The 16,040-nt window shown below is 36.3% G+C and overlaps 1 protein-coding gene across 2 annotated transcripts in view; it reads right to left on the bottom strand.

Annotated features, from left to right (window-relative positions):
- The window catches only part of RAB28 (RAB28, member RAS oncogene family), a 62,146-nt gene that overhangs the window by 25,221 nt on the left and 20,885 nt on the right, over positions 1 to 16,040 (bottom strand). The gene's annotated exons all lie outside the window — the stretch shown is intronic.

Below are 16,040 nucleotides of genomic sequence, written 5' to 3'. Positions count from 1 at the left end.
ACCTGCTTGGTGCCAACGGAGAGGTTACCCACTCGTCCACATAACGGAGCCCCCAGCGCGGGGCACAGAAAGGCACGTGGGTTTGTTTCCTTGGGGGCTTTCCCCTTCCTTCTCCCTTGGGGCTTGGGGAGCAGGGGCTGTAACAGCCTGAGTTTAGGGGCTATTTTTTAAAAACCTTGTATTTAAAAGTTTGTTATGAGGCATGCCACAAGGAGCTGTCAGTAGCAGATATTTAAAAACAGCTCAAATACAGCTCTACTATTCCTCAATATAAACCCCACTTGTGGGCAGAATTCAGGTTACTAAACTCAGCTGAAATGTTTAGTAATCACTGGTGGACCTGCCCCTTCATGAATCTGGGCAATTCCTTTCTGAATCCGTGCACACTTACGTCTTCTCAACCATTAGTGACTATGACTGCCACAAAGTAACTTCAACTGCTTACTTTAAGCTTGTTGTTTGATCAAGTGTCATGACATTCCCTCAGTTATGCCCTGAAAAAAAATGCTGCAGAACAGTGCTCAACACATTTCTCCACAGCATCCATGGGTTTTATACATCCATGGGTATATACATTTGTCTTTCTTCTAAGGCTAAAGAACATAAACTATTTTCTCTCTCCTCATATAAAAGCTGTTCCATTCCTTCAGTCATTATTGCATCCCAATATGCACTGTGTAGATTGGACCATCTTAATTTTTCCTAAGTTTTGAGGGCAATTCTCTGATTTATTCCCAAAGTTCCAAACTCAGTATAGCCAGAGTCCTAGAAAGACATTTACAATAGGGCACCAGGGATTCTCACTGTGACAGAAAGAAACGACTGACATGGCACTCTGTCCATTGCACTTGTCTCTTTTCCTTTCAGAAAAGATGTGGGGAATCTTAAGGAATTCTGCCTGACGATGCAAGAGTAAGATCTCCAAGATGCTGGAAGTAGTTATCAAGCTATTTGATTCTTGTTTGCTAACAATGTGAAGTCTTAATACACTTATGCATTTAAGTAGAAAGTAATGACAAAATAAATTTTAAATAATTTTACATTGCTACACAATTCAACTCTGCTAGCTGGCCATGATATGGCAAATGAGAATCACTTTGAAACTTCAAACAAAACACTGGGTTGCACAATAAAGGCTACACTTTTGGGGACAAAGATGATAGCAAGGGCACAAGAGATGCATGGAAATCCCAACACAGCAGTTAACAGTATAACAAAGCAACAAACATCAAGCCAGACTATTTAAGCGAAAGCACCAGTAACACGGGCTGCAGTCTGCTAATAGTCTGAAAAGATTAAAAGAAGAGATACCTCAAAAGCAGCAGGAAAAAAAAAAAAAGGTTCAGCTTGGCAGAAATTCCAAGAGCATTTATAATTAATATCATTCTGCTGCCTCAGGAGTAAGTCAAGACACTTGGTTATAAAGTATGTCTCAATGGACCTCTCGCCTCATTGGATCAGCACAGATTAAGACACAAGGTGTCATAAGGTGTCACACTTGCACACTGGAGAGTTGTATATATGTTTTACATGTGGGTCAGTCCTGTCCTAGAGCCAAAAATCTGTCCAGCTTCCAAGCTACAGGAAGCCAATCCCATACCCATAGAATAGCACAGACGCTCAGAAAGGGTGCTAGTGCACACCAACAGAACATGAACAACGGGACCTAGTGTCCCCCTACCACGGTGGACAAGGGTGGGCCTGAACATGCCTGCTCATACAGACAGCCATCGTATGTCTCGGAGGCTTTAGAGTGATTACATCTGGCTTATGGAATAGACTAACGAGGGCAAGTCCAAAGAAAAGTGACCCAAATTAATACCAGAGATACATACGCATGCTTATTAGGTCCCAAAATGTTTTACACTGTAGCCCCTCATCACAGAAAAGACTTTCTTACAGGCACCCTTCCTGAACATTACTTATAGGACAGAATCCAGATTGGAAAAGGAACATCAAAACCTCCATCTTTCTTAAATATTTTCAACATTTGTTCTCCATCTCAGCCGATTAGCCAGATTTCATAATTAAGATTCAAAAAAAAACATTCTGTAATTATTTCAAAATGCTTAAGTGATGGACAAGACTATAATATCTGCAAAACATGGTGCAAATGAAGTATTACACTTTCACATTTAATCTGAGGACTCTGGATTTTCAATGAACAAGATCACTCATCAAAATCAGATGGGGACAGATGTACCTACATGGTGGGTGGGCACTGGTGGACATCAATCCCTTCCACCTCTTGTACCTCTCTAATGAGCAATTTCCCCAGATTCGAAGAGAAAATTCATAAAAAGTTAAAGAGGAATGGCAAGTTGCCTCCTATTACCACTGGCCGAACTGCTTGCACTGCTGCTTCTATAAAACACAGGGTTTTTTTCAAAGAAAATTATTGTTAAAGCCATTTGGCTGAAAACGAAGAGCAATTGCAAGGTACAGTCGAACTGGCAGCTTGCTCTTAAAATTCCCCCCACCACTTTTATAAGTATCGTTTTGCTTGTGGCTTTTAACAGCTGTTCACACACGCCTGGGCTAGATGTGAACTTTTATTTTCCCAAAACTAAACTGGAAGCTTTAAACAGCATCCAATTTAATTTTTTTTTTAATTAAAAGTGGAGGTTAAAAGGACCATGGAAACGGATGATGCAGCTGTGCTCATGCTAGGGGAAAGAATTCCAGAACAAGAAGTGAGGTAGAGTAAACAGACAAAATACATTTCAAAAAACTGAGCACCACATTTAGGCAATTTTATCAACTAATGCAAAGTTAACCCGCTGCTTCAGAAATGTTTTCAAAACTTAAATTGAATTGCATTCTGAAAGAATGCTACAATTTACTCATCTTCTATGCTCCTCCTTCAGAATGGACCTTAAATTAACTTCAGAAGTGGATTCACAGGTATTATTCCAGAACACATCTTAATATAGAATATGCACATAATCAACTTGTTCACTAATACTACCATATTTTCTACTTACTGTTTTGGTCCCCAAAGGAATTTAATTTCCCTGCACTTAATGCTGTTTCTTGGAGTAATTAAGCATTTAATATCAGATTTGCAAAGCTACTGGGGTAAAGCACAGACCAGCAGTCACCCTAGTGGGATTTTTAAAGGCATCAAAACAACTTGGCAACAGAGCTTTTGTTAATCTGCATTTAAAAATCACACCAAATTGCAATCTGCATTATAAAGCCATGGAACATTCTTGGAAAATTCTGCCCTTGTGGCCTAATTACTAATACTAGCATTAATTACTAAAATTAAAAAAAAAAAAAAGGAAGAAAAATGAGCATAGAAAGTGTTCAGTTTCACTTCTGTAGGGATGAATTAAGTACAAAAGCACAATAATGACTAATAGATAATTCTATATATTTTCAAAGGATTTAAAAGGTCTTTTCTACAAAAGCACTTTAGGAAAGCATAAAATTATTGGGCACAAAATTCATAGGACTAGGAATAAAATACCACATTAATTTGGATTATATACCCTCCAAAGGATCATAATAGTTCATCCATCAAGTTTTTTTAGCCAGAAGAGTGGCTAGAACCTTTATGAGATGTCTAATGTACTACAACAAACACGTGCATGCAAAGCAACCATACTTCTCAAAACATAACCAGGATACTTAAAAACACCACCAAGATACGGGGATGAGCCCTTTTTCCTCAATAAAGGGTTAAAAATGAACATGGCAATGTGTCCTAATTAGAACCAGAAATCCAGAATATTCTAGTCAAGCCCCATAAAAACACTACAACCAGGATCTTGGGCAAGGGTTCCTCTGGGACATAATTTGACACTGTCTTTGATGATATGAAGTCTTGATTTCTATTAGGTTAGGTTCCTCATTCAATTCAAGGCACTGTTTGCAAATGAAATCCAGGTTACGAGTGAAATACCTTATGCAGGTGCATAACAAATTACATTTGTGCATTTTAACACATCAAACCTAACAAACAGAAGTTGACCACAGAAAACATCACACTGGTAAAGCAAACATAACATTAATGTTTCTGAATTTCTATGATTAAAATCATGCTTTGAGGACTGAGATTATATATTATGCACAGTTCACCAACAGTCACCACAAAACATTTCACAGTATACCAATTATCAAAATGTGCTTCGTATTAATTTCCATAACTATGAAGTGATTTTGTAATGAGGAACTTTTTTGTTGTTTCAGTTGCGTAATATAGTTCTGCTCTCACACTTAGTGATACACACACAAAGTATCAGTCAAAGAGAAGGCAAAAAGAACCAGCACTGAAAAATATCCACTTGGCAGAGTTCTTAATATTCCACAATTTAGCTTAAAAAATGGCCAAACACTCTCAAAAATGGCCCTATTTGTAGGATATATTCAACCACACAGATGTACCCGCATTATAAAATGCTTTAAAGTGGATTTTGTAGGAAGAGAAGATGCCTCGTTTCTCTGTCAAGAAGATACCACACATCCTCTTGGAGGGGTTCTGGTTTTGAACATAGACTTCCTCTCTTGAGGATTCTCACTTGGAAATTTTCTCTTCAGGTTTAACAACTATATAATAGCATATGGCTCTTTGGCCTAATAAAGACATAACAAGGTGAAGTTTAAATTTAAAAAGGAAAGAAAGTGTAACCACTTTCATTGATAAAGCAGCATAAACTGCTCAGGACACAGACAGTATTTTTACTGCCTGTTTGCTCAGCGTTTCCTTCACACCTTGGTCTCCTTCTAATCTCTGACTGTGGGTCCCTGGCAGTCAGAACAGCTCTCAGAACAACAGCAGCGTTTAATATTGTAGGGGATTCTGCATTGATGGAAAACAAGATTGATGCCTTTCATAATGATCTGCTCTAGTTTAACCTGAATTACCAGACTTGGAGCAGGACTCAGCAAAATACAATCTGTGCTGAGGTCTTGTTAGATGATAAAATAAGGCTCTGAAGGGAATTCTGGTTACAGTAGTGTTAAAGACAGAACAGTACTGATGTTAATGGAAATTCATTTCTGAATGTATTATTTCTTAGTTCTCTCTTCAAGAAGAATCAAAAATATCCTAAAGGACATGAACAGGTATCTGTCAGTGTCTAAAGACTTTAAGGCACAAATCACTGTAAGCAACACAATTGCTCAAAGATACGAAATACAACATAGCAAAAACAGCTGACTTACAAGTATGTTTCATTTACAGAGAGTTTTATGGTTATGAACAAGACATTTTTCTCTCCATTTCTGCTTTCCAGTGACTTGCATCCATCATTATTTTGTTGTCATGCTTTAAAAGTTTAGATAAATGAAATTTCAGCGTTCATTCATTGCTTTTGAAGCCAGTACGACTGCTTGGAAAAAATCAGGATAACCGTGCAGCATGTGATTGCAACATTGCTCTAATTTAACTAAGTAAATTACTCCTGCAAGTGTGTAAAAGCAGGCAGGCCCAGTTGCAAAAGGCTCAATGCAAGTTTTATGAACTGCAGAAAAGCATGATTAGAATGGGGGGAAACATGTTTCACACTTTTATTATAAAGAACACGAGAATCTCACAGAAACTGCCAGAACAGATGTTCATAAATTGGGCCCTTAATCTACAGCACTTTCCAGGTTTTAAGCTTTATCCACTGGTCTGTAGAACATACTCCTCTCTTTTTAATATAATTCTTCTGTTTAGTTTTTTTTAATAAATAAGTTTATGACTTTAGTAGTGTTGCCAGCTGTTCAATTGTGATTTACTGTCAGAGTCTGCTTTAATATATAGTGGCTTTTGTGGCTTACCCATATAGATTACATTTTAAGCTTCAAGATATCACTATAAAGCAGCTGGAAAAAGTACTGGCTGTGCTCAGAAACCAGCATTATTGCCCTAGTGATCAACCATTTAAATACTGCATCAGTAACTATTCATTTTTCTAAAAACTTTCTCAAAATAAAACTGCAACGCTTATGGTATAAAAGGAGGATTTTAAAAGGACAGCATAAAAAAATAGTAAAAAGACCTATTCTTTATTCTTCCATTTCATTGCTTCCTTCCACTGTTTTCTTTAAAAAAGAACTTCAGAAAAAAAAATGCCTTCACTTCTAAAAAAAAAATCTTCAGTTCAGACCTCAAAAAGATCAGAGGGCCTCAGCAATCGTTCCTGACAGATATCAGTAGAACTGCAGTAAGTTATGCTTACTGCAGCAAAATAAGAACTAGCAAGGTAAAGAATATAATGAATAACTTCCAGAAAAAATACAAAACCTTCCTACATTATGGGCTTGTCCCATGTATTTTACAACTCACTATACAGTGCCTTATAGAAAATCATTACAGCACCATGGGTATTTACTGAGTAATGCTCAGAAAAAAAAAAACAATACAAAAACATTTTTAACCTTACAAACTTGCAGGGTAACTGGGAAAGGCTGTTTTTCCCCCACTTACTGTTATCTGCAAGTACAAACTACCACAAAGTTGTCCTCAAATTGAAGAACAGAGCAAGTCAAAAACTCTGCAGACTTCCTACTGGCTTAGTCCAATGACCAACACAGAAACACAGAGCACAGCTGGACTAGTCCACAATAACCAGCCAGAACCACTGGGGTTTCTCCTATAACTGAGGAAAGCTTTTTCTGCTCAGATTTTTTTTTAATTGAAATTTAAATACCAAAAAAAAAAAAAAAAAAAAAAGCTAATTGTTAAAACAGAGTGGTTTGTTTCAGAAACACCACTGCAGTACTTAATGGAAAGGTTTTCTTATTAGTCTTATATAGCTATTTTCTCTTAACTTTGGATTTGCCAATCGGCCCATGTCCATGATGTCTTCCTTTTACAAAGCCCTATCATTCCTGAGGAAACAGGCGTGGGGAAGGAGGACAACCTTTAGAATGGGAACAGAAGCACAAAAACTCCAGTTCCCATCAGGCAGGGCAGCAGCATCTCCAAATGAGAATACTTCTCAATGTGGGCAGGAGAACACACAAATATTTTAGACACAGTTCTACTAAGCAGCCTGACCAAGACAACCTACACACCTGCTTTCTTCCTTCTGCAGGGCTAAAGCAGGAAGACCACCAACTAATCCAGAACATTCTAATCTAGCCACTAGTCATGAAAACATCAGAGGAACCTTGGAGCAGCTCATATGAAGTTACTAGACTTGCTCTTAAGGTAAATCTACATAAACAAGAGAAATTTTGATTAAAGACAGTGACTCAAAGCACTAGTGGTGCACTTAATTAGAAAAGCGCAGCAAGAGTACAGTCAAAGGGCTCATGACCAGATGAGATAGGATGGTTTCTCCTTTTGTTCAGAGCAGAGTGCAAAGGGAAGAACAGATGGAATGACATTAAATGCTCTCAAAGGGTTCAGGAAGAGTTAATTACCTGCTACCTATTTACAATTCCCTTGTCATATTAACTAAACACTCTAAGTCACACACTTAAACAAAGGAGACAAAACATTTAAAGTACTATTACTGTAAAAAGTTTCAGTTAAAAATGCAAAAATATAACATAAAAATTCTATCAGGGAACTCAAAGTCCTTCTGAAACAGAAATCATATATGAGGTACAGAAAGCTCTCTTCTGTTCAAAGACCTCATTTGAAATAAACTGATTAATTTCTTATTTACTCATTACTGAGTAAATTTACTCATTTCTATATTCCATTTCTGCAATGAACACATTTCAGCAAACCTGAATTGATTTTTAACACTCTTCCTGGCACTAGAGAAATTTAGCTCCCTCCTTTAAGGACAACAAGCATATTTTCAGGTTATCCTCCATATCACGAAGGCTGAAAGAATGAAGAGAGTGTTAATAACCAACAAGGCTGTCTGCCTTTTTTAAACTAACTTACTTATCTTGGAGAGCTATTAAGATTAGAGAAGTATGATAATAGCAGAGTACCATTACCAGCATGACCTGCTATCGTAACACTTTCATAGTCCCATTGCATGGAAGAAAAATTGCACATAAAATATCCGTTTTCATTTTTGTTTTTTTTCTCCTAAAGGACTGACCTAGAGAATAAATCAAAGTAGATAGCAGAAAGAAATAGCAGTTCACGTAGAAGTTCATTAAGAAATACTACCTTATATTCTGGAACAACGTAGAATTTATTACCAGAGGTGCCAGCATCATGAATGTTAAAATATGCTAAAGAACAGTCAAAAAACACATTTAGCAGAATCTATCTGTTCACATACTGAAAGAGTCATCATCAATTCAGAAAATTTCTTCTTATCGTATCAAGCACATATAGCTATAATTAGGAGCAAGCCTGTACCATTATCTTCTCTTTTCTTTCAAATCCCTGAGGGACTAAAGAAAGTTATGTCAGGACAATCATACAATTCTAAAATACATCTAATGCAATACATGCCTCATAACTCTTCATTTTTGGATCTGCAGGAGCTATACAACTAAAAGGCTGATTTGAACACTGCTTACATACTGGTCTTCTATTCTCTTTTGCTCCTAAAGGATCTGATGCCAAATCATTTTGCTAAGTGGTAACACACCTGGAAAATCTTACAATATTATCTTAACTTCTCGTCAAGAACTTTTCTAAAAAAATTCTAATTTTTTCAGGACAACATGTCAGCATTTTTTCCACACTGTAAACTGCTTTTAATCATATTAACAGTCATTTTCCCTTATACTTGTCCTTCATACTAACATAAGTTATCCTTAATGTAAGTTCTTACATTTTTTTGGTTTAATGGAATGGAGATGCATTTCTCCCTTCTCTAAATGGGGAATGATTAAATTCTCCCTGCTGATCAGGAATTAACTTCTCTTTAATGTTTTCTGCCCATAGTAACTGTAGTGGTAAACATAATTCGTTTGAGATATATATATATATAAATGCTTTGCATGCATACTGTTTAATTGTTACTACATATTAGTCTGACCCAAATTGTGAAGTTACAAAAAAAAGTCAGTTTACTGCCTTATCCAGTTCTTAAATAAAAAATGCTACAATAGCACTTGTCTCTTTGTCCACTTTGTCTAAAAGCCTAATATTAATGCCCTATTCACTCTTGAACATTGGTTATCCTCTATCATCAACTTCCTTCAATAATAATATATGAGAATATATTTTCACAGTAGCTAATGGAGACATTCCTACAAATCAATGTGCTGCAGTGATACAGAAATAAAAGCTTATTTCACTGTAATGATGCTTCCAGACTTCCCTCAAGTCAGGTGGTTACTTGCAGTTAATGATCTGTGACATACCACACAAGTAGTCCTAAAAAGACTTATTATCCACTGCATGTGCAACAATATTTGCTTTATGGATGGCTAAATGAATGAAGACATTCAATGTAACTGTAAAAGTGAAATCAAAAGAAAACTTACAAGTAACATGTTTTCTTTGAGTAAAAGAGCTGTGAACATTTTCCATTAATACTTAACCTTTTGCTGGAGCAGTGCAACCACATATAATGCTTGAATCCATAAAGCCCAAGAGCTGTTCAGGGTTAACACTGATTAACTGCCCCCAATCAAATGTCCTAACTTTTAAAAATTTCAGAGCGCTTCACTCCACTAGTGAAATCAAACTGTATTTACATCCTGTGGCAAAGACAGAGGTGATACTTTACAAAGAAAAAGAATGTCGTGTCTTAAAAAGTGGTGATTTTTTTTCAACCCAATAAAATAGATATAATAGATTGTTCAGATTTTTAATATCTACTTTTACGCTGCACTAAGAATTCCATTACTATACTAACAGAAAAGAACAGCAAATTAAAATAAGCTACACTCCTACAGCACAGTATCTCCCATGACTCTCAGACTGTGCAGACATTCACACATTTTCTGTTTATAATTTTTTTCATTTACTAGACTCAGCTTTTGTCCACCATATGTCCACCATAGATTAACTATTCCCTCAGGTACAATTAAGGGCTTTCCATTTGTTGTAAGAAGACCTAAGTATGAAGGACGCAGCCAGAAAAAACATTTCTACCTAAACCAAAAACAGAAGCACATTCAGCCTGAACTATGGTTTATGCAGCATCTTTTTTTATTAGACATATGTCTACATGGCTAAATAAACTACGGACAAAATCCATGGAAACAGTAAGAGATCTCTCAGCATTTCGTTTGTGTATTATTATAAAAATAGGATACATATACTGTTCTAATCTTTGTATTTAAACCATTTACTTCTATTTCCATTTTTCAATGACATCTTTACAGATTTCTCTGAATTTAAGCATAACTGTTGCTGAATGTGGATATATTATTTAGTGGCATTTGAGTTCCAGTAACAATATCCTGGCTAGTTCTCTGAATTTGCTGTCTTAGGCAAGACTTACATGCATAAATAAAAAGAAGGAAGAGAAATCTCAAGATTTTAAGTACTATAGGAAAAGAAACCAAATTAGTAATGCTAACTAGAATAAGTAAACATTACATAATAATAGTTTTCAGTTGGACTAGTCCTCTCTTTTTAGACAATCTCATTTTCTTGTTAAAACAATATGACTAGAATTAGAACACGTTACATTCAGCAAAGTTTACACAATATTACTCTTAATAGGTTCAAATGAACGGAAATTCATTTACTTCAATAGAATTACACCTGTTTACATTGGGGTTCTCCTCAACTGTACAAATCTCAAAGTCAGACAACTGGTATAACAACCAATTTGTACCTCATAGATACATGTGCGAACTATTCAGCCTCACTGAATAGTTAATAAACTGCACACACTGCAGCTGAATTCTATACAGCAGCAGAATGCAGCTCAAACAGCGGACTCGCAACTAGCTAATTGAATCCATGCTGAGCATCAGAAATGGATCGAAATGCAACAGGGTTCAAGAAAGCGATAATGATCATAAGGTGCTGCTTTCAGATCATTAGGATCTGCTTCTAACCTGCTCCCCACCTCAGAGATCACTTAATGAAAGGTTCTGAAAGACGACTGTGGGTAAAGCTTGGGCAAGCAGATCAAACATATACATTTACCACAGCAGATAACACAGCTATTTGGGGCAGAACACAGCAGATATGTGCTACACTCTCTTAGGTGTCCTCCCTTCCCAGCCAGTGGAATATTCCTAAGTAAATATAACAGCACTGCAAAGAGCCATCCACACATACCCCTCCAGCCATCCACCTGTGGCTCTGTTCCCCTTACCTCTGTGTGGCACATATCACACTGGCAAATTTGGCAAATTTTTGCCCAAATGGCAATTCCACTGAGATAATTAAATAGATGAGCTTGGCAGTGCTCGTAGCTAGCAACGTCTTTGCTTCTACTACTAATAGTACGCTTAACATGAGTTGGGAACAAGGTCTTACAAGACGGATTTTTTTTTCAGACAAGCAACATAATTTTATGACTCAAAAATATGCATGACTTTAAACTGCTCTCATCCCTGAAGTAATGTACAGTATATGGGATCCTGAGGTGTATTAAGAAGAGCGTCTCCAGCAGGTCGAGGGAGGTGATCCTGCCCCTCTACTCAGCTCTGGTAAGGTCACATCTGGAGTATTGTGTCCAGTTCTTTTCCTCTTTTCAGTGGTGGCCCCTGATATAACTAGAGGAAATAGCCATCAAAAAAGCATCAAAAGTTCCACAGGAACTTAAGGAAAAATTTCTTAACAGTGAGGGTGACAGAGGGCTAGAACAGGCTGCCCAGAGAGGTTGTGGAGTCTCCTTCTCTCCAGATCTTCAAGACCTGGAGATCTCTTGGACGCAGTCCTGTGCCACGTGCTCTAGGTGACCCTGCGTGTGCAGGGGGTTGGACTAGATGAGCTCTAGAGGTCCCTTCCAATCTTAAGCATTCTATGATTCTACATAGTAATATATTAATTATATAACTAATACTATATAAATACTAAATAAAATATAGTAATTCTAAAGTAATAAGGTAATAAGTACAGAATTCAGACACTGGGATGCAAGCATATTATTCCTAGGAATAGAAAATTACACCAAGAATGATCTTTTATTTCACTAATTAAATTTTTTCTTAAAAATAGTGAATAGACCTTAGTTGACAGAACTGCTAATTTGATAGAAGAAATAAAATACATAGGGCTACCTTTTCTATTAATCCTGCAAGCTTCTTGAGGCAAACATTCTATACATATTTTCAAACAGGGCAACATTTTACATTTATTCAAATGAGTAGGTAAATTGACTGTAGCACAGGATAAGGTTTTCTTTTTAAGGGAGTCTCTCCATTTAAGCAGTTTACCTCCCAGACCCAGGAGCACATGGAGGCTCAGGTGACCAGTCCTGCTGTCCCACATACAGAATCTGTGGTTTAACCAGGCAAAAGACTCAGAGGAACCAAATCTTTGCATGGGCTGCTCTGCACTTGTTTTAATTACAGGTGAAGGTCCCCACAAGTGTAAGAGCTTAGGAAATGAGAATAGAAAACAGCTGGGAGGGCAAGAGGGACAGGCGAGTGAATGTATATGTAGTCCTGACCTTTAATCAACCAGCATCTTGCGCAGAGGATTACTGAGGAAGCATTCCTGTACAACAGCTAGGAGAGTAACACATCCAAAAGTGGTCTGGATAGGTCCTGTTAAAGGCCAGATTCACATTAGTACACAGTACACTCAGCATTCATTCATTTGTGGGCTGGAAAATGTTTCTCCCTGCGGTCAGATAAGATAACTAAAAAGATTTAACATTGTATGTAAATGCAAGTTAAAGGGTACACTAAAATGTAACCTTTAAACTCCACAATATAACAGGGTATCACTTCCTGTTCGGAGATAGCACTCCAAGATCAATTAATCATAGCTAAGACGAACAAACGGTCAACATTCTTAATTAGTGTTGTTGCACTCTCCTCTGTGCCCTCATCTGTCATGAGGACTGTTTAAAAATCTGAGTTATTAGTCTTTATTGAGGAGTGGATCTGGTTAATATCTCTAAGAACAGAAATCATTCATCCATCCACTATACACTGGTACCTGATAATTCCTACCCCCTATATAAGTTACAGATAACCGCCGCCCTGAGACCATCTAAGTAGCTATAAATCAAAAACAGTGCAGCTCCCATGCAACCTGGGTTAATTTTTGTTTACAGTATATGCACTGAAAATGTTGGTAGGACACTTGAGGAGCCTGGTTATAGATAGCGCAGAGGAAAATATACAAAGAACCAGTTCAGGCAGGCAGGAACGAAACACATCAGTTATAAAAACACAGTAAAAACCTCTCTAATTCACACAAATGACCAGACAACCTATTGTGAGTTAACAGAAATTCAAATCAATACCAGAAGTTTAAGCAAAGTTCCTAAATGCATAAAATATACTTCATTCTTTTGATAACTAGATTTTACTTTATACTGTGCAATATCATATATCAAAGCATTCAATAGTACAATATCTATAAAAGTTCTAGTTTACTACACAAACTCTAAAGCATTTTTCATTGTTGGCAATAAAGCTGAGACCATTATTTCTGGTACGACTGAGGTGGCATACAGCTACATAGGTAAATGTACATGAAGTACATTTCAAATATATTTTGTATTAAATAAGATTAAAATACTCAAAAGTAAGCTACAGAAAAGTCATAAGGAAATTTAAATTTAAGACTCAACACTAAGTTTCAGGATTTAATCTCATGACGATTAATTTAGATTGTGTCTTTTTTAATTAAGTTCTATGATTTTATACGTCGTTTACTGAATGAGCACATGTGTGCGCGCACACACACAACTATGGAAAGACAGAGAACTGAGAAAACAAGACAAGTGTAGGATGCAGGTCTGGGCAAGATCTTGGCTCAAACCATTCTCCTACTCTCACTGGATCAGTTGGTCAAGCTGTAGAGAAAGACATAAGGAACTAAAAAAGTAAGAAAGAGTGAAAAATAAAACTTAGCATGAAGGAGGACAAATAGCCATCTTACAATACTCCTTTCACAAAGGAGAATGCATCTCTAAAGCTCTGGCGTTTTTTCGGTTGTGTTTAACAATTTAGTCCCTCCTTTTATGTACTCCAGAAGAAAATAAGTAAGTAGCTTTGCATGCAGGAATTTCCTTAAATACGCAGCTTCATTTGATCACTAAATTTTAATCTCTTGTAATCACAACAGGACATTTTAATAAGTCATCACTCTAAAGTCATCCTTTCAGCAGACACACAGGAAGTTTGCTGTATTCACACTTCTAATGTATTACAATGCAAAATAAAATGCAAGAGTCAAAATTAGTGCTGATTCATTTAAAATGAACAGCACAATTTCTTCAAGTTCCGTAGAATACTGAAGAACTTCCTCTAAATTTGACAAACTTAACAGCTGCAATGATTACAAATTTATGGAATAATACACTAAAAGCCATGCATTTTTATAGTAAATTTAACACCTAGTACATAACATTTACTGTTATACTTGAAGCAATCTATGTTTTCAATGACAGAATTACCTGAGAAAATTATTTAGATCTGATGTAATCCACGTGTAAAGTCTTCCATATTTGAATATGAATACATATTTTTCATTGTTTTCTTCCAAGCTTTTTTAACTATAATTTTGTTCCTATTTCTAAAGCACTGTAACAAAGACCCCAAACAACAAAACCCAAAACAAACAACAACAATAACAACAACAAAAAATGTCTCTTTCTGGTTAAATTAATAAATGAAAAAAATCTGACAAACAGGAGCCTAACCCCAAGCTAGGTAGACTTAAAAGTGCTGCACTACATTAAGGTCAAGAGTTTTGCAAGTGGATGCTTACAGGTAAATTCTTAACCAAATACCTAAATACAAGCCCAATTTTCCAAAGTAATGAAGTATAGTGAGTGAAAACATCAGCATTCTTGTCTTTAAATAAATAAATAAATAAAAACAAGAACTTTTATCAGAAAGAAAGAATAACCTGACTGTGGATACTAAGTTTTCTAATCTTTCAGTGAGTATGTTTGGATTTTTTTTCTAAATGAAATGCTATAACTCACAAATTAAACACAGGTCTCAGACAATAACAAAAAAAACCCACCACTACTGATTGAAAGTATCTGCCCTAAACCAAGCACGAGGTCAAACGAGTTTATGAAATGGCTTTTTGTACCTTGAAACCTCTTGCTTTTGCATTCTACACAAGTGTCTTACCACTTACTGACTAAAGAAGTTGACTTATTCTCTGCACATCATTCCATCTCAAAAAAAAAAAAAATTGTTAGCAGTGGTAGCTCATCCTTTCACAACATGCAGGAATCAACACAATGCTTCTCTCTAAGCACTTACCTTGTTTTCTGTTTACATAACAATAGGAGCCTGTTATAACCACCTCTCACATGCCATTGAAGCATTGAGATGGAAGCCCCCTGAGACAATGTTCTGCTGTGAAGTTCAGGAAAGCATTGATTCTCTGAAAGCTTAAATATTTGTCATGCTGAAATGAAAATAAACAAAAAAGGGACCACGGTACGCAACATTCCCACAAACTTTCTTTTGAGGGATACCAAGCAGTTCATGTGTGCAACAGCAGCAAATATCCTTAGGAGGACACAAAAGCAATAGTTTGCTTTTCTTCTTCACACAGTTTCTGAAGTTTACTTGCTGCCTGTTTTTTCCTTTTCCTTCACATGCTGCTTTCATGAAATGAAAGCTTTTTCCATATATCTGTCTTATAACCGGAAATTCATTCATATTTAATTTGCAGATGCTAATGTACTTTTTGCTAAGTTACTAATGCTAAGTGTGCTTTTAAGAACTACACATATGTCTGAGGAAAAAGAAACACACACACACATACTTAAGGTAAAGAAAAAAAAAAAAAAAGAGATAAAACATTCTCTTTTAAATGCAAACAGAACCAGTAATCTGGTTTTCTGCCTATATGGTGTCATTCCAGCAAAAGAAATTACTTATGTCTACCCTACTGCAAATACTTTGCAAGATTTGTAGAACTCCAGTTAGGAAGTCCAATTTTGGGGTAAAATATAAATCAGTGAAAAATATTTTTCATTTGAATTTCAACAAAATCCGTATTATTGGCTCTGGTGTGCTACAGTACAACACAGTCTATGTTATACTTTCAGAAGTGCTATTTATATATTGTA

This window comes from Tinamus guttatus, unplaced genomic scaffold (genome assembly GCF_059628265.1).
Source record: "Tinamus guttatus ecotype Peru unplaced genomic scaffold, ASM5962826v1 Tinamus_guttatus_pri_ptg000052l, whole genome shotgun sequence".
Classification (NCBI taxonomy): domain Eukaryota; kingdom Metazoa; phylum Chordata; class Aves; order Tinamiformes; family Tinamidae; genus Tinamus; species Tinamus guttatus.
The sequence above is the reverse complement of the archived record's forward strand: the minus strand, read 5'-3'. Positions and strand labels throughout refer to the sequence as shown.